Below are 24,950 nucleotides of genomic sequence, written 5' to 3'. Positions count from 1 at the left end.
AAAAAGTCAACTTTTGAGTAGCTGACATAAAGCTCCATCCTGATGCTCACAGTTTTTTTTTTTTTTTTCATATCAACTAAGAGTTGAAGGAGCAGGAAGGTTGCCACGGAAGCATAATTTCCTAACAAGGTCAGAGTGTTCTTCTTCACCAAGCGGATTTGTTGTAGAAAGACAAATTGGAAGATATTGCAAGTATCAGTAGTTAAAAAAACCCTTAAACCTCGTCATTGTGTGGACTCCAAGAGGAGATCTAATGAGTATGCTCCAGACAGGAGCCCCAACACATATGAGTGAATGGAAAGCATGGTCGTTCGATGGGTTGTGATCCAGGATGTTTCAACATGGCAGATCAACTCTGAAATGCCACAATAACCTTCTACTGCAAAAAGACTATTAAGTGAGACCAAGTACTAATTTTTTTCATGTTTCTAGGAGTTTGACTCTGAACAAAGTGGCATCTTTATGAGTTTGCAATATTCCATCTCTGCTGAAACTCATTACAACCTGTCTCATTTTGAGGTCATTACAGACAGTCATAACACTACTGGTTTCAAAACAAATGTGATTAAATCCTTCAGCCTTGTTTCAGAGGCTGGATCCAGTAGTACAGTCTTCATATCAGTTAAAAAGATCAATTTGGGGAACAGTCCAATTTAATAACTCTAAGTACAGCCAGGATTTTTTTTAATAGTTAAGCAACCCAGCATCTAATGGAGCCCTGGTGGGAGGGCAACTCTTCTGAAGTTCACGTACACCACTTCTACATTCAGTTCCATATATTTTTTATAATACATTTAAAATTAAGTTCCACTGCAAGTAACTAGAGGACACAGTGTGCACATACCAACAAGTCAAATTGTAATTCAAATCAGGATCTGGGGGAGAAAAATCTATCTGTGGGGATTTTCTGACCTTGACATTAGCAGGAGTTGGCAATTGTGAAAACATATTTACCATTTTCTTTTATATATTTCTTAAACTGTTTTGATTCAGACATCCTGCAGAAGATTTGACTTAGAATTATCATATTTAAACAATAAATGCAATGTATATATAATGAAGACATCTATTTTATTCAATAGAGTAAAAACAGAATTGAAAATGCATTAAAAACAAGCAGCAACTGTGTCCCACAGATGTCTCAGCACAATGTGCAAACCTGTAATTGCCTCTTACACATATGTATTTTTTTTTCTACCAGTTCCATTCCAGTTTTATATGTAGGGAGTAGCTTACCATTGTTTAAAAATCTGTCAGTAGACAGAAAGAAACCTTTCTGTATTCACCCTCACTATCAGGAGAGCATCGATAACAGTGGTTTATAGGATATTCATCATTACACAACACAAAAGAGCAGTTTGCTGCCTATCCTTGCATTAAGCAAAAATAAATCCCTTGCATACTTTATATACCACTATCAGAAGAGGTATGTCAAGGCAGTGCAACAAAACATTTCCATGATCAAGCTGGTCCCCAAAAACTACACAATCAGTAAGCACAGCATTTTTGCAAACCAGCCTCCTCCACCTCATCCCTAAATTTTCCAAAGTGGAGGTGACAGATGGCAGGGCGCTCTTTGGAAACACACCGCTCTGGCAGAGGTGGGTAGAGATAGCAGAGTGAGAGCAACACAGGAGACCAGCTCTGGCTCCTGGTAACACTGGCTGTGAATAACCATTACCTAGTACACAAAGATTAAAAAAAAAAAAAAAAAGAAAAAAGAAAAAGAAAAAGTGACATCACTTGTACCTTGCTCAACACAGGGCTCTTGAAGCTTTCCAGGCACCTGCCTGGGCATTTGCAGCTGTATTGCCCCTTGTCTCTCCTACACAAACATACACCCACGGATCTTCAGCAGATTGTGTTTTTCTGCCCTAGAGACTTTCAAAGCCCAGATTAGGGGGAGATTTGCTGTGCTTTATTTCTGCTTGGGAAGGAGGAAGCAGGCAATTTAGCTCTGCAGTAACCTGGCTTCCGATGAAAAATGAGACTTAATGATGATACAGCAGGGCGAGCATATGCCCAAACTCCAACCCCTTCATCAAGACAGCGTCTGAAAACCCCATCATGTCCACACAGCATAGCCATATGCAGGAGCCTTCCCCCTTCCTGAAGGCATCTAATGTACTGGATGAGCAAAAAGCCTCGTCTTGTGGTCCACGTTGCTCACCCACTGTGCAGCACACATGCTTTTCAGTGTCTGACACCTCCCCAGGGAAAATACTGCAGCCCAAGCTCAGCCCAACATTGCTCCTAAAAACCACATGGGCTAAGGTCATGTACTTACATTTTGTCCAAAGTCAGATTTTAATACTAGTGTAGGGAGGTGTCAAGAAAGGTTCAAAACAACGAGACAGAGCAAATAGCCTCTTGATGAAATCTGTAAGCTCTAACACTAACGCCTATGAAGTCCTCCCTGGATATCAATTTTTATTTGAGAAAATTCCACTCGGGATAGTTTTAGCAATAAAATGAAATCTGAAGAGGCTTTTTTTTTTGGGGGGGGGGGGGGAGGAGGGGAGGGGAGGCACTAGATAGGCAAAATCATCTACATCAGAAAAAAAGCATCCATGATTGTTTGCAGGAATATTCCCAGAGTATTTGACCAGCTCTAAAGCAGTTCAGACTACTAAGGAAATCTCTGACTTTATTTTTGTTAACATATTTCTGTAAAGCCTTGATATCATAAATATTCTGGCCTGTGTTTAATCTTAAAAACATTTGCACTGAAGTATTTGCACTGAAGGCAATGATGTTTTTCATGTGTTTATCATTAAATACAGCTGACAATGCCTGCAGGACTGGAAAGTAAATGTTAGTTTATTTTCATCAGCTGGGGCACAGCACTCCATACATAACACAGAGATGCTTCCTCAAAGCTCTCATCAGTGGAACAACTACTGAACACCATAGGTACTTTGGTCAATGTAGACAGGGAAGGAGGCAGCCAGATTACAGATTATTCAAGTGTTTAGACCCGACCTTTGTGCCTTGAACACTCCAGATTTCACTGTACTTCGTAAAGAAGCTGCAGAAATAGTTTGAAAAAGTAAAGGTATTGGGACTTCTTGCCTCTTCCATTAATTTACAAGATGGCTTGAGGCTAATCATTTAGCCTCACGAGGTCTAGCTGGATGGTAGATAAGCCCTATGATTTTTTTGTTCTCCAACTAGATGGACATAAAACTGCTTCTAAACTCAGAGACTCTTAAGTAAGAAACACAGGAAAAATATTCTGTTCAGTGACATTGGATTGCTCTGAAACTCTTCTGCACTACCCATCCAACACTATACATTAATTTACTTCACCAGGAGCATGTGTCATAGCGCATGAGGCTACTTTCGTTGATTGCCATTATTTTCTGTAAGCCAAGAAATCCAGTCAAATACTAAAGTTTGAAACATAGGTTCATTGGAATATTTTTTTCCAGATTGACTTTGTTCACCTTAACATTCTTCTAGCTTCCTAGAATTTTACATTTGTCTAGTGCATTGCATAGACTGTAGATAATTAATTCCATTTTTGTTCAGAAAGGAAATCATTAGTCTCAGCCACTGCTCTCCAGAGCAACCTGATATGAAGAACATTGTAATTATTAGGATCTGTGGTAAGCTGTTAGCATTATTTCAGATTCATTTTTTTCTGAAAATAATCAGACTCTTGCATACCTGAGTAATTATTTCATTTGTTTAGCAACTGACGACATCTGCTTGTCACTCTGCCTTGCTATATGCAATATGATTGAGAACATTATGAACTTCCTAGTTAATTGTTTCCAATTCATTTAACAATGTGTTCTGGAAGAGTGACTGTTCCACCAATACAAAAAAAAAAAGTTTCCCTTCACCACTACAGGCCCTCGTTCTGTCATGTTACTGGTAGTGGTCCACCTAGTTTGAATATAGAGAAAAAGGGAAGCAAATTTGTGGGGTTTGGGTTTTGTTTTGTTTTGTTTTTTTAATATCAAATGCCCTCAGTGAAGATTACAAGATACCCATTTCTTGGATGAGCATGTTTAGAAACACTGACTCTTTAGAGCGCCTTGTCAAGTCTCATCATGTTCTGATTGGAATTGCGGGGTTTCTTTTTCCCCCCTCTCAAAAAAAATCCCACCCTTATACTAAGTTAATAAACATGTAAATCCTTATATACTTGGCTATTAATCAAGGCTATTCACCAAAAAAAAAAAAAAAAAAAAAAGACCCATGTAGGAGGGTCCTTAGAGAGTTTCCGGAGCGAAATATTAGCTTTCCTGACCACTCTGATTCATGACTTGAAAGAAGGCTATGTGACACGTTAAATCATACGGATAATCATAGCCTATAGTTCTTTTAGAAATCACAGGTGGCTGAACATTGCCTGTGAGCAGATATGAAAGCTACTGTAAATTCAGGTAGATGACACTTGCATTACTTCTCTCAATAGCTGCCCTTTTTGATGAAAAAGAAGGGATTATAGCTGCTTGTTCTTTGGAAAGTTAAATAGCAGGAGTTCAGCAATGTCTGTTTAGGCAGTTCAAGGATTTATGTCCTTTCAAGTATATTTTATTCTTTATTCTTCTGCTCCATCAACAATGTACCATACACCTTTGCTCTACAAAGTGGGTTTAGAGACATTTGACAGGATTCTATTTTGTCATCAGAAACGCAACTAAAAACACAAAGAAGCAGCCATTTTTCTATCCACGTTCCAATTTCGTATCAAAGCACAAAATAAACAGCACTGCTTTTCCAGAGGTATATCATCCATCATATATAAACAAGAGAGAATATCTGCACACATACTGTACTTTGTATACAGAAGGAGAGGGCATCCTACCATGAAGGACTGAAAACACGAACGCCTTGAAAGTACAGCACGTCCTTTGTCAGTGCATCAATTAATAGCAACAGCAACAACTTCACGGTGGCAACAGGGCGGAACCATGCACTATTTATGTTCAAAGAGTCGTAGTGATCTCTGTTCAAGGCATATTATTATGGAGCTTTAACTCTCAATAAAGCCAACAAAGAACACTGCAGGGCAACTAGCAAGCATTATGCTTCAAAAAATACTCCTACAATCCACACGCGTGTAAAGTTACTGAAGGATGAGCGTACGTATTTTCAATATACTTTTCCTTGCACTCGTTCTTTGAGGAAGAAAAAGACTATTATTTCTATTTCTAGGCAACTAGAAATAGAATGGGCAACTAGAAGGGTGACTAAACAGCAAAGGGCCTGACTTTCAAAGACATAGAGGTGTCTAAAGGCAGTTAGACCATCTCATCAGTTCAGGCACCTCATTACCATCAAAGTCCTAGGAGTAAGGCACTCCTTAGTAGTTTTATACCAAAGCTACATATTATTTAATGCAAATAATTCTGTATCTGCATCTCTAGGCAACTACATATTTAAGAGAGCTGTCCTGCCCAAAATCATGTTTTATTTATATGACTGGAGGGGGATCTTAAGAGACATTTCTCAGCCTCTGTTGCTGAGGTTTGTCTGTCTGGATGATCTGTTGTGTCCATTTATTGCTGAGGAAACAACATTCTTTGACAGTCCCGAACCCTCCTTCATGTCTTACAGTTGTAGGCAGTGTGTGGTTCTCCTATTAAAATGGGTGGGATATTCAAGAGACTCCAAGTGACATCCTCCCTGAACACAGGAGCTATGTGCATATGGTCACGCCTACCATTTAATAGACAGGAAAAGAAGGAGATGGGGAGTAAAAAGGGCAAACCTGGTTGCTTTCCTAGAAAAGGCCTGGTGCTGAAAGGCACACAGAAGGAGCTGTTACTATTGCAGTGACTGCTACAGAGCAGCTCCACTGCATTTAGGAAGGATTCCTTGACCCTCAACTTTGAAATCTTTCTCTGTATCAACTTAAGCTATTTAGTGTTGGCAACAGAAACAGCGTTTAGTTCTCTGTGCTCCCTTAGTTTCCTTAAGGGCTTTGAGCCAAATTCCCCTCTAATTTAACTACCATGATGTAGCAGAGATGAGCTGAGCCTTTATATTTAGTACCGGCATGCAGATTGCAAATCAGAAGGGCCTACTTTGCTGAAGTACTGCACAACAGCCGTTACAATAAACAGACTCAGTAATTTGCCCTGCAGAATACAGCAAACACTGAAGACAGGCAGAAAATTCAGGTTGGATCTGTGAAGATATATAGGTGCCACAATGCTGAAGATTACTGTCTAAGTATTAGTGTTTGGCCCTCCATGTGACACATCGGGAGAACTAACAGCTCCAGAATGAGATCCAGAAGGGCACAAAGGGGTGCTCCTCAGAAAATGTTCAGTGGTGGCTGAACCATGACATTCAGGATATCAGGATACCCACTATCCAGAACTGGCCTTTTGCCTTCAGTGGGACCACCACCTTGATCTTTTCGTGACATCCAAAGCTGCACTGATGATGAGCAGCAGCTCTTCTAAAGTTTGTGACTAAAAAAAAATAAAGGAGGGGAAAAAAAAAATCAACTCCAAACCCAGGGTTATACATAGCAGGGACTTTCCACCCAAAATATTATTCAGTGAATTAAAAAAATCTGGAATTAAAATTTTACCTTGCAGTTTTCGTGGTGTATCTGCATACCAAACCATACCTTTCTAGACCAGACTCCTAGGTCCTATAAGGGATGCAGCACCATGAATTCCAGTGGAGCTGCCCACATGAACGTATGGCAACCCATCCTGTCCCTGCACAGACCTTTTCTGATTATCAGCATTAACAAAATAAATCTCCTTAGTTTCAAAAAGAACGACCTTTCTGAAGAGGAAGAAAAAGGAGAAAGTCTGTTTGAGAGAGAAGCATATCATTGCTCTTCTGGCTACATCTGCACTAGTCAGATAAGAGAGTTACACTTCACTAACCACACACGTGAAAACAGAGTGGAAGATTTCCACAGTCCAGGGCATGTGAATGCTAATAACTCAGCACAAGTGAGTATCGTTATCAGAACGGCCAGCTCACTTACTTACCCATAAGAACCTGGTTTCAACATTCCTCACCCAGATTATGTGCAAGACAATATTGCACTGAAATTAAATAAAAATGTCAGTGCATACAGAGGAGGAGTGTTAATGATATTGATACACACAATACCATAAAAATTAAAGATAAAACTTATCTGTATCACTGAGGGTTCCAAACCATTTCCATACTCCAGGGAAGTTCTAATCTCCAGCTTTTCTCAGGTGCATTGACAAAACTTAGCACTATAAAGACTGACAGACAGGATCAATTCCTAGAAATGCCTTCAGACTATCCTTCTTAATGGATTTTAATTGAAAGTAAAATTCCTCAGTTTCCCAGAGATTAAAATCTGAATTACCAATCAGAATAAAAGCCTAAACCAATGAAAAGTAGCACTCTGCTGTGTTTAGAGTGCTAACCTGAGAGTCAATATTTCTAAATTCTACTTCTGATTCTGTCACTGTCTTAGTGTTTAGTCATTATCAGGCCACTAAATTTCCCTACCCTAGTTTTTATATATTTGTTCAGTAGTCTTACGATCAAAGTTTGCAAATACCTTCCAGAAACATGGTAAACATTTGATTACCAACACTTCTCCCCTTGCTCTAACTTCAGCCTACAGTTAAAAACTAGGAACATTAATCCCTTCTTACCAGCTTCTGGGTCATGGAGTTTAATTTATTAATGCCCATGAGATTGCTTGAGATAACCAAATAGAAAGCATGGATAAATGCAAATATATTAGATCAGCAGTAATACTTTAACTCAACTACAATCTCAATGTATAACTCAAAAAAGCTAATAAAAGGAATTATTTAACAGGAAACTGGAAAAAAGCCAAAGAACGTTTCAAAGAGCTTTTATTTTTTATGTGCCATTTTAGAAAATAAATGGCATAGGTATTTACATGTGCATGTACACTATCACAGTTTTCCTAATAATTTCACATAGTCATGTTGCAGAATTTCTTTGTTCATTTTCAGACCCTCTTGCCATCCTAGCTGAACTGATTTTAAGTAACTGAAGTGACCAACCCTATTTTCCAGTATTCAACACAGTGTACTTTAATGTACAAAGCAATTAAAGGCTTTTGCTAACGCAGATTAGCCAAGTCTGATTTTGAAGGTGTTGACAGGGCTTTTCAGAAATATAGAAAGGTTATTGCAATATCTGTCTGTATACACACGTGAAAAAAGGATGGAGAAGAGCTAAGCAATCATTAATTTCAGTGGCAGTGAGATCCCAGGTAGCTATATATATCAGAAAGACCTAGAATAAATATGGCAGAAGAAAAGTCATAAAATAATCACAGCAGTTTTCTCTAAACTGATGATCTTTCATTAAACAGATACAACATAACAACACACTAGGAAGAAGGGTGCAGGTACAGAAATTACACAGTGGAATATCTGTATTCTTTAAAGAAGAGTTATCCTGAGGCATATACAAGTGACAGATCCTGTGGAAAACAGGAATCTATCGTTAGTTTATGTGATATATACAAACTCAGTCATGTGTTGGATAGAGTGAATTCCCACCCTTCTCTAGATAGGTTTTAAAACTACAAGCGTTTGACTTATTTAAACAGCAAGAGTAATTAAGCTTCAGCCCAACCTGCCCCAGGCAGCTCAACTTTGGGTGCACTACCTGATGCGCCCAGAGGCATCTTTGGGCAGACACCCAAATACCTCCAGGAACAACAGGGGCCCTGTCCTTCGTACCAGTCTCAGCTCCCTGCTCAAGCCTTCAGCAGAGGTGCAAGGAGCACCCAGCCCCAGGAAGGCTTTGGGTTGACTTGCTTTACAGCCCTGGTGCAGGCACGGACCCGCGCGCAGGCAGGGCAGGCGGCTCGGCTTCAGGCGGCAGGTCAGGAGTGGGCCTCTGCTCTACCCTACAGCCACTCTTCCTTGGTCCTATTTGTGTCTCAAAGTATCTCCTCAGCCTTCTCTTTAAAAAAAAAAAAAGAAAAAAAAGTTTATAGACCTAATTAAGTGGAAACCACTACTGACCTTTGAATACTAATCATTTCTGATAGCGTTCTACAATAATTTGAAAGAAAGAAAGGCACTATGAATGGAAGCAGCTGTGGGGTGCAGGAATGCTGTTTCGGCCCCAGCTGCTCTCCCACCCACACAAGGACCTTCTCACCCAGGGGTCTCTGTGCAGTGCAAAAATCACCAAATAAAAATCACTATTCCTGTCGCCTTCTTGCCACTGAACCTACAACACAAATCCAGAACGTCCCTTTGCCTTCCCGACGGCCTTCGCAATCGCAAGTAGAACTCCAGGTTTGTTCTGACTCACACCAAGGACCAAGTAGTCTGGCTTCTTGCAACACGGGGACTGGAAAGCCAGATTTACTCTCTACTTTGGGAAACAAGTTACTCTGGCACCACCCCCACCAACCAAAGTATTTAGTCCACAGTACATCTGCCTCAAAGAAACCATTCCTAAAACCAAGAGAAACACTGAACAAAGCAGTGAAACCTCATTTTTATAATTATGTACAGCAATCAAATAGGAACCAACATTTCTTTATGTCAGTTAAGACTCACCAAAAGCTAAAAGGCTCACTTATTCATTACTACTTCCCAGTCATTTCATACTTTGGTGAACAACTTGAAAGCCTGGAGAGAACAAACAACCAGCAATTTCACTCTGAAAGGTTGAGCCCAAGGGAATTGTTTGCTGAGGCAAGAACTTTTACTTTCTGTAAAATACACATTGTCTCAACCGTAATTAGAGCCGTGGGAATAGCTGGCTTGTTGGCTCTCTGGCCTAAACAAAAGAAGGGAAAAGAATTCGGTTTAGGTCATCTACTTTTCCTCTCCCTCTGTGCCAGAGCAGAAAAGACCCCAGTTAGGGACAAGAGCTCAATGTACAGGGGTGAGCATTCCTCCACCTGTGGGGTAGACACACAAAAAAGTGCCGCATGTGCCACGTAAGGTGCAGAGAAGTGGCTTCTTTCATTCTGTTGACAGGCTTTTGCAACTGAACTGAAGCCAAACTCATTTCATGCTCAGTTATTTAATAGCTCCTCAAACAGCAGCAACGCACTTGCATGGGGCAAACGGAACGGCATGTCCCAAGGCTTCGGTCCCTCAGATCCACTGCACTGCCCCTGCATTGCCTTGTGGGAGAGAGGAGATTATTTGACGTGAACAAACTGAAACCCATGGTTACCTGTATAAATCTAACAACTGTACCTCCTCAAGAAAAGAAAAGAAAAAAAGCACCTATGAAATGAATATTCCAGATGTCATAAAAAAGAAATGCAAATGATTACAATTTGCGTATATTGTTACCATTATGAAATGTCATCACACTGTTCACAGTTTAATCAATTTCTTTCAAAAGTTCACATTTTAGACACAGCAAGTTGCAGAATACTTTTCCCAGCACATATGAATGAGATACTAAAATATTAAATGCTAAGGTCCTGATTCTCTTCTCAATGCTTTTATTACCAACCTAATATGCAAACAGCAGACTGAACAATTTTATAGACAGGCTGTACCAGATAATATTGATTATTTATAGACTATTAAAGGATAGACTATCCATATCAGTTGAACGTAACTAAAATTACAAAACACTTCATCAGGAATGGCATTGGAAATAGTTCTGGCTACCCTTCAGCCCTCCATAAAATGCTCACTGTATATCTTTTGACAGTACCAGACACAAGAAATATTCCAGCTTAGTTTACACATAGCTTTAACAGTGCTTTGCAGAAGCCCAGAGGGAGAGAACCTGCAAATAAGTTAGCTCATGTACTATACGAGAAATAAAAGCTCCCTATTTAACTGCACTGGTGCGATTCCTAAAACTACGCACTGTGTTAACGGCAATGGTGGCAGCCCCTAAACTACATGTTTCAAGACAGAACAATTGCTTATAACTGCAGGTCAGCTAACAGCTTGGTAAGTGGTAAAAGAAAAAAAAATAAAAACAAACTACCACCAGGAGGCCCCTCAAAAGCTAAATTAAAAAATACACACGTACACAAAATGTTTTAGCACAGTCTAGAGTTAAGTCGTCTTTACGTTTGATCTTCCAAATGGATTACAAGACAATCATGGATTTTGTGAGGTTGGGATGATGATTACCAGGGTCACTGGCAAAAGCAAAACGTTCAAACTGATTTTAGAGCAAGACAGGTAATTTATCTTCATCTCACGGAAGCCTGATGCTCGAAATAGCCTCAACTTAGACATGGTAATATAAGTCTATCGTCTAACTGTATTTTTCTAATAGCTTTAGAGACGAAAGCAGAAGGATTATTCAGTCTCGTGGGTGTAGTTTTATGGTCCTATTAAAGGAAAGAATATCAACCTTACAGAAATAATTCAAAAAAAAATTTTTTTTGTTTTTAAATAAAAAGAGAGCTGGGAGTTCACCCAGACTTGAAAGAGAGGAGACAGGTAAAGAGTTACGAAACAGCAAAAGAAAAGAAGTAGCACAAGAGTGGGAAATCCCCGAGACAAATGTAAGGATTTGCCAGTAAGTATGAATTTCACTATAGAATTTTCCAAGTTCATTAAACATCTCATTGATTTTTCTCAGTCCCATGGAGGGAAGGGACTTTACAAGCAGGATTTAATCTAGAAGCGATTCAGTAAAGATTTCTAGTGCAGAGTCATTGGTAGACAAGTGACTCCTTCTTATCATGCAGGTACTTATTACTTAGTGATAATGTATGAACACAATAAAAAGATCCCTTAATAGGCTTCCTTATGCAAACAGGTACATGAGCAAGTCTAGTTTCAGATTCTTAATTAAATCAAGCCCATGAATATAGAGAAGTTCAATAGTGTTGAGAGTCTCTTGGCTATTAATACACCCAAAAGTTACTCATCAGACTGCATAGGTAAGTTTTTATTAAATATTACGAAGATATACAACAGCACTGAGATACCAACGGTGTGTCTGAACCCAGCTAGTGTCCAGTTACTCCTACTATTCACATACAGACAGATATTGTTGGGATTAAAGAAGAAATGTTATTTAAGATTTTGCATGAATTCTTCTCACAATAGGAAGTTAATATTTTCACTGATCAGTGTGGAAAGAGCCCTGGTCCAGAGAAGCTCAGTTCCCTGCCCACAGTTCAATACAACAGATCCTGCTATTACTTTGGCCCTTGGGCTTTAACACGTGCCTGCAGCAGCACCGTCTGCAGAAAGGTCATTAATACAAAGTGAATATGCACATTTGTTCATAGAAATATTCACACTGTGCTTCTATGTTTTTGACTGGTTGCCTACCATGCAACTTCTGCAGTATTTGGGGCTATTATTTTAAAGTTATTGCTTTACGGTAGAGGAACCCAGCTGTTCAGAAGCTGGCCAAACTTAGCCATTCGCAGTTACAACAGGTCGAAGCCCTGTGTGAGAAGCTCTACAGCCACACTGAAGGTTTAAAACCTGTTTCAGTGCTATCCTGTATAGCACTGTAATTTCAAATGAGTGGCTGTCACTCACAGAGTGTATATATTCAGACGGATTCAGTAATTTCATACTCTTACGGTAATTGTGAATAAAAATGCAATGTGTTTTGAATTGTAACGATCTTTTCCCTTCTTCTGCCCCACAATATTCATCCATTAGCATGGAAGTGCGCAGGGAATTCAGAGCTGGTATTTGTCCAGTGCCAGAGTTTTCCTTGACATTGGTATAAGAATAAATAAATCAATCAGATCTACCTCGGAAGCTAACTCCTAAACACTCACATCATTGAGGTTAGAAATGAAACGCAGCCGGGCTGTGGTCCCCCACCCCCAGATCAACTGAGGGCTGACTTTACTGGGCTTTAGCTTTTACTGAGCTTCAGCTCAAGCTCAGGGTGACAAAAAGCTGGAACATAGCTGCTATCTTTCCATTTTGTTTCCCAGAAGGGCAGCAACATTAGCAAGATTAGGATGGAAAATGTTTGGCTCAAAACATTTAAAATACTTGTTACGGGAAGAGATGGTAATTGCTTCGAAAATTCAATGGATCTAAAAACGGCCCAATAACATGCTACTTTTTATACTCCAGGGAAGTAGTCTTTCTGAGAAGATCTCAGTTTCTGTCAGTCAGTCCCTCATTTCCTTGCTGTTCAGAAAACATCCAGGGCCTTGAGAGGGCCATGGCTGAACTGTTAAAAAAGTGCATATGATTTTTTTTCCACTCCACTATTCATTTGCTCTCTTCCAACTTCTCCCACTTTCTCCTCCGATAAGAGCAGCTGCTCCCTAGTCTACTGTTTGGGATTCATGCACCTCACTTAAATCAATACACACTGCAGCTTGAAAGATGGACAGAGATGCACACTCTTCAGTTTGCTGAACATATGCAACAAGACATCAATATAAAAAGCACTCACGCTAGCACCTCCCACAGCGACAGAAAATATAAAATGACCATCACAATCAAATGATTTTTCCCCCCATCTAAGGTTTCTTCTTTTGCTTCTCCTTCTTGCTGTTAATCCAACAAATTTATTTCATTTTATTTTTTAAAAGAAGCGAAGACTAGTCTTGAAACTTTCCTGCGTGTCAATACATATCATTAAATACCACAGTAATTTTTGCTGATTCTTTATTCTACTGTTTACATACCAGCTTAATTCAACATCTGCAATCGAATGGAAAGAGCACACAAGAAAATTTACACAAACTATGGCCTTACATGTGCACTGTCAAAAACTGCAGACTCTTTTTTTACCTACCTGTTCTTTTACTTTAACCAAGTAGCTATTCCTTGAACAGTCCCTGTAACCACACCTTTACATACGGCACTAGGGCTTTTAAAATATTTAGCGGTTTTGTCTTGCCTGTGACATACGCTTTCTCTTTTCCTCCCTCCATTAGGGTGTAATATAGGTAAAATTCTTCTTTACACATCTTTCACCGGACAGGAAATTCTTCTGAAAAGATTTAGTACAATCAGTATTTGAGCAAGGCGAGAGAGGATAGTGAAGAGCTGTGTAATTCACAGCGAGAACACAATTCCAAGGTTAAAGACCAGGTTTTTTCCACATTCAAAACAGTAAACTCAAAAAAAAAAAAGAAAAGAAAAGTACTGGACTGCTTTGGGAATTCTGTCAGGTCTCACTTTCTTTACAACTGCTATGTTTCCATGTCAATGTTATGCTCATGAAGAGTTTCCGTATGACCTACACTACTACCTGAGAACAGTGACTTGTACCCTCAAGCCCCAAGTCTCAAAAGGCAAGGCTCAGCATTTTGAGGAACAAACACACTTGCAACAATCTGATTCGATGAGTCTAATTCTCTTTAGAAAAAATCTCCACAAATCTGTGCCACGAGAAAGTCAGAATGCAACGCAGAACGACCTCAGAGTAAAAGGCACCAGTGAACCCTGTGGGAGATCCTAAAAAGTTCTAAATTCACCTAAGCAGTACAAGGTGACAAAACAGACAATATGCTGTGCTGGAACGGCACCATGTCTCAGGTGTGTTGGCAGGGACAAGGCTGAAAAGTCAAGCACAGCAATAACGGCATCCATGATATGGCAACATACTGAATCAGCATGAGACACATCCCGTATGGTCTCTTGCTGTGATTGAGCAATGACTGCATGAAATCCTAATAAAGGTTTATTTTAGTTTAAAAGATAATTAAACAAGCAAACAGTCCAAAAGAAGAAAATTATGCTTTGAGAAGAAAAGTACTTTGATAGCACACGTTCTCCTAGCTGACCACCGCATACGTTACATTTCCTTTCCCTCAAGTTAGTAAGGAACCTTAAACCTTAAGAAAAATCTTCCTATTTCATAAATGAAGAAAATGAATGATTTTTCTCCAGTCACATAAATATATATGGAAAAGTAAAAAAATTAAAAAAAAAATTAAAAAAGTCACTTCAATATATTTCAAATGGCATACAGATTTTTCACCTCTACAACTGCTCTAACAGCCTCTTGAAAGTCTTCTGCATGCTGTATAAAGCTGAAAACCACTAAGCCACTACGGCTTTCACTGCCCTTATGTGCAGCTGAAACAGGAATGAAATTTGGACCTGTATCCAAACTTTCTCAAAGTTTGAATGTGAGGTTCTGGTTCAGACCTATCTCCTATTATACGCTCACAGGCGATTACCAACATATGAAGATAGCAAATATTCTAAAGTGCTGGGATTTCCTTCTTTAATCTTTGAGAGTACTGAGGCAAGACAATTCCATCCTGCAGTGCCTCCAGGTATAACAATCTCCCAGCTAAATCTTCTAAACCTCTCAAAACCAGCACTAATCTCAAATCTTCCTGTTGATAATTTTCAGTGATTTCTATCTAGTAGACATTTTAACACTTTCCATGAAATGAATAAAAGTTAAGAGAGTTAAAAATAAATTAAAACATGAGAAAAATTCAAGGCTAACAACTGCAGTAATAGCCTATCTGCATAAAAGCTTCACTGATTTATCATCAGGCTGAACTAAACTTACAGTTTAAGTCTTATTTCAGTTGACTAACTTGCTTCACTTTTGACATAGACAGAACAGAATATTATAAAACCTCACAAGTGTTATTTAATATAAATGCTATTACGCAACAATACCCTTATGAATTCAGTCTAGAATTCCTTAGAAAATGAAAAACTATGCTGAGATGTTGATGCCACTCCCATAGATACTATACAAACCTCTCTTGCTGCCTGAAAATTTGTTTGGAATAGCCAGTCGAAAACCTGGCTACAAATGAGCCTCACCCTGCCCTTCCAGCCAGTCGTTCTGCTAACGCAAAAAGCATTTCAGCCCTTCAGGAGCATGGACCAAAATATTCAGAGATGTAACTTACTTTCAGGAACAGTTTTAGTTCACTTTAACAGGACCATAGGCACAGCTGAAGCATATGCATATATAAATATTCTTATAATCCAGGCCTGAACTTCACATTTTTACCTCAAGTTCTGCCTGGCAAACTTTGAAAGGCTATTTGTGCAAGAAGTTCACTATCAGAATGACTGAACATCCTTTTTTTTTGTTCCTTCTACTTTTTTTTTAAACTGACATTCCATATTATTTTAAGGACCAAAAAAGACAATTTACCCAAAACATTACCCCCCTAAAAAGTATACAAAATTAATTGAGCAGTTGGTTATTTGAGAGATTTGATTTGTAAGTCAAAGGTTCAACAGTAAAATAGGTCTGTGGTTTTGCAAGTAGATCTGAACAGTGATGACTTACCTTATTTAGGTCCGAGGTGCACTTCTGCTTTCGTCTTGACTGGAACATAGCACACGTAACCTGAACGATACCTGCAACGTAACAGATATAGTTAGCAGAACAGAGACGATCCCTGGAATTTTCAAATATTTTGCTGAAATAGAGGTTGATTATTACTGTTCCAAAGTTCAAAGTTATATGCATAAGGGTAAAGCAGAGTCTTACTCCCTGCTTAAGTGTCACACCAAACAGCCATTCTCACTCTTGGATGCAAGGACAGGCAATAACTTGCTAGCAGCTTATATAAGCACCAAAACCACATGCAGCCTTTCCCAGGCAGCGGCATGCAGCACCGTCCCAGGAAGAACGGCTGATTCGGTATGCATTACTCGTCAACCCTTTGCTGAACAGCATGCCTGAAGGCAAGAGGAGACGAATTGCCATTTCTGCATTGAGAGCAAAGGCAGCAGGAGCAGATAGCAAATGGCTCTCCCTGGCAGGCGCTCAGGCCCGGGAAGGTTGGTAGGAATTGGGGCAGCAGCACTGGGTTGCCCAGTCACAGCTGCTCAAGGCTTCCCTGCCTGGCAGCACAAGTGAGTTTTCCTGCCTCGAGGATGCTCCGACAGGGAGCGGTGGGAGGCCTGGGAAGGCCCCAGGGAGCACACAATGCCTTTGGGAGAAAGCAGAATACTCCTGGGCTAGCAAGGGTCTCTCTCTTTCTCTCTCTCTCCCTTTTCCTTCCCAAGGCTGATTACTCCTGTCATTTTCTTCCCTCTTTCAAAGGAACAGAGCATCCACTGCCACATCCAAGACCCACAGATCCATTCCTTTCTATGCTCCTGCAAAAAGTATCCTCTTTCTTTCTGTCCTGTCCTCCACCCCTTTTAGAGCTGCCATTTCTCCTATGCCTGTGTCTTCCTGACTGCAGGGATTAGAGACTAGACTACGGTCTTGGAGCACCTGCACTGAAGTTCATGCCATCCACACCTTCTCTGCTCTTCCTGCCTTTACCTGTGAGATTTAAGCTAAGGCCTACTTACACCATCATTGCTTCTTTGTTTGCATATCTGCTGACTAGAAGTTCACTGGTAAACGCTAACTGGTTTAAATTCCATAAATACCTTTCTCTAGCTACTAAACAAACAAATTGCTTCCTGGAACTACCAGGAGCTTGATTTTTGAACAACTATGGCAAGGATTTTTCTTTGTTTGTCTTCAACATATTCTTAACAGCAAAGTTCATCAACAGACAAATATTGTGTGCTCTGAACATCAGAGACAGTATGTGCCAAAAGATGACTGCAACAATGGCTTCCCACCTATAGATATATTAACGATGTTTGTTTCCATAGAGTCAAAAAATCAAAGCATTTAAAAGCCAGCCTCTCCATCAAAACACCTGGGGACAGACATGGAACAGCTTCTTGCATGATTTATAAAAGGGGTATACATCTGTCCTTGAGATGCCACAGTTTGGCCTCCAGAGAGAACATCAGCCCAAATCCCTGTTCCATAATTACTGTTGTATGATAACTAACTCCAGTCCTAATTATTTCCTTCCGTGCTGCCTGGGGTTGGGTTGGTTTTCTTTATGTCTTTCTGCTGTCCTGCTGTAACCATTTTAAGAAACGAAAAAGTGGACCGAGGTTGCAAACTATATCACTCTCTTCAGCTTTGGACACCTTTGCATGTTGATTATGGCAGATATTTTTTGTGCATGCTCATCATTTCTATCCAATGATTCCCTCCTACTGCCAGGGTTATCTGCAGCCGCAGGTGTTGTCATTCAGCTGCTTAAATCTGGATTGCCTGTGCAAATCAGAGGTTCAGACAGCTGAGTCACCCAATTTGACCCTGCAATTTGCATATGAGAAAGCAGAGGTCTAATTAGCACTAGAATAATCAGTTGGTCCTGTGCATGTTCATTAGTAAAGTCAGTCTCTTTGCTCAGATCTTGGGTAGCACACTGTAAAACCCACAAGACTCTATATCCTTCAGAAAAAAAGATAAAACTATATGGGTGGGTTTTCTTGGGTTTTGTTTTTTGCTCTCCCCCCCCCCCCAACATGCGCAGCATTAACTAAAAGCATCAACGTATGCACAAAAAATCCTGCTAAAGCTGAAAAGAAGCAAAAGGGTGTCTGGAAAACTGGCACCAATTAGTGCCAGTTTGCTAGCCTCTTACAGCAGGCATGATACTAGCAGCTGATATGGCATGAACATCAGACCCATTTGCTGTAGCTTCAGAGGAAGATTAATATGATAAGGGGTTACTGTCTAACATGAACATACAAAAAAAGGATCACTATAACCTGCCGTAATTTTACAACCTCAGTTTATCTTTTCATTATCATTTTACATGCAATAAAAGCTAACATATGTAGCTGCTTCAGACACCCGAAACCACTTTCCCTAGAAAAGATCACTTGAGTTGCTGCTAGTTACAGCGTGCCCTCAGAATGCTAACTACTCTGTGGCTCTGCTTAAAATAGACCCAGCTCCCGCAGCCCTTGGCCAGCGGGCAGCGTCTCAGTTGTTCTCAGCCAATTTATTTGATCAGGTGTCAAAAGCTGCATTATCAGACCTAGGTTTCTTCCCCAGCCAACTGGGATGATGACATTACTCATTCCCCTAGCCAAAACCATGAGTAATCACAGGAGAAACGTGCATCCAGACCACCAGGACAAACCAGGCCCAGAGCACGGGAAGGGAAGGTTTTACCCCTGGTACCAGCAGAGCCCTAACAAGGAGCAGAACAGTTCCCAGGGAACACATGTATTTTGTGAGAATCAGAGAGCCAAATTCATGCTGCAGGACGTAGGGATAACTGCAGTGACCCAGGGATTTCTTTCTCCCTCATCCCCCTGCCCAATTCATCGGTTAGCTCATAACAAAGGCAATGAGGACAAAGCTGGACGCAAGGGATTCGGCCGCAGCCACCCCGACACACAAGCCTGTTGTTTCAGTTCAGGGGTAGCCTCTGCTGGAAAAAAGAGTAATATCCAAAAAAACCTGCAGTGTTGCCAGGTTTCAAACCATGTGATTGACCTAGTGGCAGAGGAAAGGTAAGCCAAAAATATGGGTTAAAAATGAGAAAGAGGAAGACATGACAGCATGTATCCTCTGATTATCTTAAATGTCTGGGTTTTTTGTGCTCTTGCATATAAATAGGAAAACACCCATCCCCTAACATTATGCCTCTGTTCTGGAGCTTTATCACCCCATCTCCTGGGTAAAGACAATACTTTTAGTAATTGGTCAATTTACAGAGATATAGAGACAGATTTAGTACTAGAAGCACAGTAAACTGGGAGGTAATTACAATTCTTAGTCATTTACAGCCATTTCTTCCAATGTTCTTTAATGTAACAATCAGAAGAGAAACTAGACATACACACATGTACAGCGGCTTTTATACTTCTCACTGAAACTACAATAACCCTTCAGGGGCAGTGGGAGAGAGAAGGCAAATATCTCTCTGATGATTCCCAATAATCTGGAACGAAGAAAAGGAGAGAAATCAAGCAACCAAGAGGCGTTACAAGCTATGGCAGAGAGACGGCAGAGCTCCACATCAGCACGGCTCCTTCACACGGCTGCTTCTCTCAGCCTGGCAGCCAGCAAGGAGAGTAGGAAATAGCAAGGGATTTCAAAAAAAAAAAAAAAAGAGAGAGAGGGAAAAAAAAAAAAGTATCAGAAAGAACCTGGAGCAAGGAAGGGCCTTTGATAAAACAGGTACACTCTACATTAAGTTAACTGCAATCCAAGGTCAGACTAAACACGTAGGCCCCTCATAGCAGCTGGTAAGCAGACATATCCTGAAACAAACTCCAAACCAGCCAGCAGCTTTGCTCATGGCCGATACAGCAACAAGCGTTAACAACAACAGCCCTGGTACTTCCCTGGTGGCTTTGCGCTCCCTCTGCGACTCTCGCTTTCCCACTGTTCAGGCCAGACACGAGAGTATCTCAGCTACGTTACTGCTAACCTTAGCAGTTTGTGCAATTGCATTATTTGCCCATCTACTAAGATAAACTCTATCATCCCCAGCATTAGAAGTGATCTCTTTCTTCCACTACTGCATAAGTGGCTCACAGTATCCGAACAGACAGGCAGAGGACAGACCTTCTCCCATATCCTTGCTCAGTTCACGCATGCCATTTCTCTTCCCTGAGCAGGGCTGCCAGGCTTAATCTGCCTCTCCCAATCACACTAGCAGCGCGGTCAGATTCATGCCCTTCACCTGGAGCAGAATGAAGGGCACACCGAATACTTCAAAGCTCAGCATTCCTTTTCTCTAAAATCTGTGTAAAGAATCTGCTCAGTCTAACTCACAGGTATATCTTGGGATTTACTGCTATATTTATTATGCAAGCAAGCAAGGTGTTAGTATTGATGTTAAACTCCTTTCAAGATCTTCCTTCTAAAATATTTATCAGTCTAACAACTCCATGGAGATTCAAATAGATGCATATTACTGTGTAAGTTTAAGATCATTTTCTGTGAAATTAGTTTGGGAAAATTATAGCTAATTAATATGAACTTTCCCTCATGTTCAATCAGCTGCAAAATTCTAGTCTTTATTTAAGATGAAGACACTCTGGAGATTTCTTCAGCAGGGAGCAAATTCACAGCATTCCCCAAAGAGCTATAACTGGTATGACTGAGATGAAGCCTGAATGTTTGAAATAGGTAAAGGGAAAAAAACATAGGAAAAAAAACCAGAAGGAACACAAAAGCTTTTTTTTTTTTTTTTACTCCCTCAAATATTGATGTTTATAGCAAAATATTCAATTCTTCCAAGGCCCAAAGGATGAGTAATTAGGGCAATTCTTGTTTCCTTCTGTTGCATATGCAGGGCTTATGAGAAAGGAAAGAGTCACTCTGTGATACAACGGAGAGCCCCTCTGCTTCCCCAGAAAGAACAGAAAGGGGAAAACCAAAAGCACTTAAGTGCTCTTCTGGGACTATTTCTTTCTTATACGAACTCTTACTACCTACAGGGTCTGTTTTGAGGCAAATGACTCCAAGTAGCAACTATGTAACTGGAAAACAATTCCAGAACACTGACAATGGGTAACAGAAATTCAAAACCGGTGAGTGGACATTGAGTTAAATACTATGTTAATAAAATCTTGTTAATATTAAAGAGATTACTGTTAATAATTTTGCTTTGGCCAAGCCTTACGGTTCTTATTCACCACTTCTCCATATAAATTTGCCATCGACTTTCGTAACAGATTACTACATGGAGAAACCCTATGGACTTCATTATTTCAGCTATTACATATAGCTTTCAATTAAACTACATGCCTTTTGTACTCATTTTATCTGTTGTATAAAAAAACAAGTATTTTGAGACAACAAGATCTACTGATTCTCCCAAAGAACTATAGCATTTCACAGCTATAACTATAGAGCCATACTAACCAATTGACTTATTTGGGGTACAAGGTGCCAGATCCAGAGCTCACCGTAAATCACTAAGGTTATCTGCCAAGAGGTACTGACAGAGACAGTTGTGGGGTCTTTATGTTCAGTCAGAACAGGCATTTCTGTTGCCTTGAAAGAAAATATTACGCATTTCAAAAGCATGCAGTGTTGAATCAAATTCACAAGAATTTTATATCAAATTGAGGAACAAATATAGTTGTGCAGTGAGTAGATCTGCTCCTACTAACTTCAGGATGGTGGGATCTCCCTAACTTCCCAGAGCTACTTTATACTAATACCTAGACTCCCCATTCGGGAGCACCAAGGGTCTCTATTCCAGCTATAAACCTGGAGATCCCATTTGGCCAAAACTCCTAGCTGGCAGAAAGGCTTCAGAGTAAGCTCAGGTACCCGTTATTTTCAACCTCAAGCCATTCTACCACACAAAGAAGTGGAACAAAATGATCCACTGAAGACAAAGGCAAAAGAAAGAAACAATCCACTTTGATGATCTCTACCTTTCGGTGTCCGGGTCCCACCTTTTCACCCTCTCCTTAAACAAGCAGAGCTCTGGTGCTCAAAGATGTCGAGCCCTAAATCTTTCAAATCTACAACCTGTTACTAAAGTAGCAAAATTTGCTCATGATACCAAGGGCCCGTGAAAGGCTACAGAAATACTTTATGAGACTGACTGGGCAGTAAAATGGCAGAGCAAATTCAATGTCAATAAACATCAAGTAATATGCATAGCAAAAATATCAGTCTCACTCTACAAATAAAAAGATTTTAGTTGGTTATTGCCACACAGAGAGAAGATCTTGCGCTTGGGATAGATAATTGTATAAATATTGACACATTGCTTAACAGAGAACAAAAAGAGATAATCACTTTAGGAATTATTAGCAAAGGACTAAAGAACCAGACAGAAAACATCTTTATACTAGGTCACCAGTAACAGATACTAGACAGACTGAAATAATGCCAGTGGTCATTCTAGAAAACTGTAGTTTTCTATATGGTTTCTAAGGTTTCTATATGGTTTATTAAGTCGCTGTCTTATTCACGATTTTACCCTGTTAAATCAATAAAACATACTGCTGCTTCTGTCTAGGGAGTGAAGTGCATCACTCCTCCTCACTCATCTGTGACCAAACGATCCTGAACTGGCTGTAAGCTTAGGACATTGCTTATCCTAAGAATGTTTCTTAAATGTTCTTCAGGATAACTTGGAGAATATTTTGAGCCTCTTGGAACCAGGCTATTATTTATAAGCTTTCAGTTTCCAACACGAAGTACTTTTCCTGCACCCTGGAGATCTAATCTAAGTAGTTAGTCATAATATTTGAAGATAATATGGCATCAAAACTGGTGAAAAATATCTAGGACTTCCTTTACTTGAGAATACCAAAGACAGGAGCCTCCAACAAGAAAGCTTCCAACACCCGCAAAGGCTCTTGCTAAAGACCTGTTGATTGCATAGCACTTTTAAGTACACATCTCCAAACTCCTTAGCAGCTTCCCTGCCCATTTTAGAAAAGGGCAAATGGCACAGGGCTGACTATGACTTTCTTAGAAAGCATCTTAAGCCAGAAATAACCTCTTATGTCAGTGACAGAGCCATGAACAGAACCAGACGTCCGAGTCCCATTTGAGTATTTCTACAATCTCCGCAAACAGGGACCTGAGATAGACCTGATAGTTGGAACATTTGGCAAAATCTCATCTGAGCAGGTGCAGACTTAGCACAGCAGTGCTTAAAAGCTTGAGGAAATCATCCTGCTGTAGGAAGACCATTTGTAGTGCAATGCACCAGCCTGCAAAGCTTTTGAGTATCAAGTAAAGCACCCAGCTGTACAGAAGAAGCAGAGATTCTCAAGGTATGCCTGCAACAGAATATGCTTCATCTAACTTGGGTACGTGTTGCAGCCTAAATTGCACAAGAGTCACCCAAGAGAGTCCTGAGGAGCCCTGCAGCCTCCGACAGCACCACTGAAGCACCCGCTGCCCAGCGCAGCCTGCCATGGGCCAGCTGAAGTGGGCCTGCCTGTGCCCCATGCCTCCAGCGGTGGGACAGGGCTTGCCGCGAGCTAGCTCACCTCCCGCCAGCGCCACGGCCTCCCCGTCACTTCAGCCTCACTGCACAGATGGATTCAGAGAGAGCGCTGACAGCACTGCTGTACATATCAAGCGTTTTGATCGACTTGACTTCAGAAAATGCTTATTGTCAGCTGCGGTGCCAGAGCGCTGGGGGGAAGCGTAGTGGAGGGAGACTAATTTAATTTAAAATGTTGACTAGATCAACAATCCAGGCTTGTCCCTCTCATCTTCTTTGTTTACACTGGCAAACAAAAATCAAATAATTTTGTATGTGTTTAGGTCTTCATTCCACCCCACTTTTCAGAGAAAAAGAAATAAAGCTGTTCTGCACCTGCAAAGCCCGCTGACGGGTCAGGAGTGTGCTAATGCTATGCCCCGGGCTGCTGTGAAGGTGAGCAGCAGGACTCACCTCACTCACGCAGCCATTTGGTAAAGAATGGATCCTCCTCCCTTTTTTTCCTTTATTTAGTATTAATGAGTCACAAGCCCACATTTCTCTCCTTAGCCCATTTGGGAAGGCTTACGGCCTTTGACTCAAAACCAAAAGTAGTTGAGAATCCTGTTTGGCTTTTCTGAGGCTTCCAGAAAATGTATAAAAGAGGCTTTCTGCTTTTCCTTCTCTCTAAATTCACTAGCTCCATTCTAGATCATTTTCCCCACTCTCATCAAATGAATAGGAATGCAGATGACTTTCTTCTGAAAAGCCCTTTCCTTGAAACATGCTAAGCTTTTGACCCTTTGTAAAAAAGATTTATTTAAGACGTAATTTTCTAAAATTATTAAAGCTTTTCCATTTCTTGCCTGTTCTAGCAAACATACAAGGTTTTCTTAGATGATATATAAACAAACATTGCAACTTGAATATTTCCATGTCTCAGTACACTAGTGATGGGAAATGGGGAAATTTGTGAATCTGGTGCCAGAGAAGATTCTGCTACTCCTTTTACCAAGTAAATACTTTCTTTAGCTAGGGAAAACATGCCTATATGTTCCTGTATTATATCAAAAGGAATGAATGACCAGGAATAATAACTTTTACATATGTCAGTCATCTTTAACTGTACAAATAGAAAGAATAAATCTGTGATTTTGCAAAATATCAGCTTAACACTAGTGGAATGAAGTATATAGGATCCTGGGCAAATGTTACTCAGCAACTGTATCCAAACAGAAATGTAAATACATATCTTAAAATACACAAATGTCTAAGCCTCCCTCTCCCACACACACGCACAAATCATGAACCAGAACCTAGAAATTTCTGTATTTGTCCTTGCTCGGTCAAC

General features: G+C 40.3%; 1 long non-coding RNA gene across 1 annotated transcript in view; it reads right to left on the bottom strand.

Annotated features, from left to right (window-relative positions):
• Window positions 1-24,950, bottom strand: part of LOC104144644 (uncharacterized) — a 210,887-nt gene that overhangs the window by 138,251 nt on the left and 47,686 nt on the right. The window contains exon 2 of the long non-coding RNA XR_011142930.1: window positions 16,156-16,226. This is a non-coding gene — a long non-coding RNA (uncharacterized lncRNA). The remainder of the gene's footprint in view (window positions 1-16,155; window positions 16,227-24,950) is intronic.

This window comes from Struthio camelus, chromosome 9 (genome assembly GCF_040807025.1).
Source record: "Struthio camelus isolate bStrCam1 chromosome 9, bStrCam1.hap1, whole genome shotgun sequence".
NCBI classification, from domain to species: domain Eukaryota; kingdom Metazoa; phylum Chordata; class Aves; order Struthioniformes; family Struthionidae; genus Struthio; species Struthio camelus.
The sequence above is the reverse complement of the archived record's forward strand: the minus strand, read 5'-3'. Positions and strand labels throughout refer to the sequence as shown.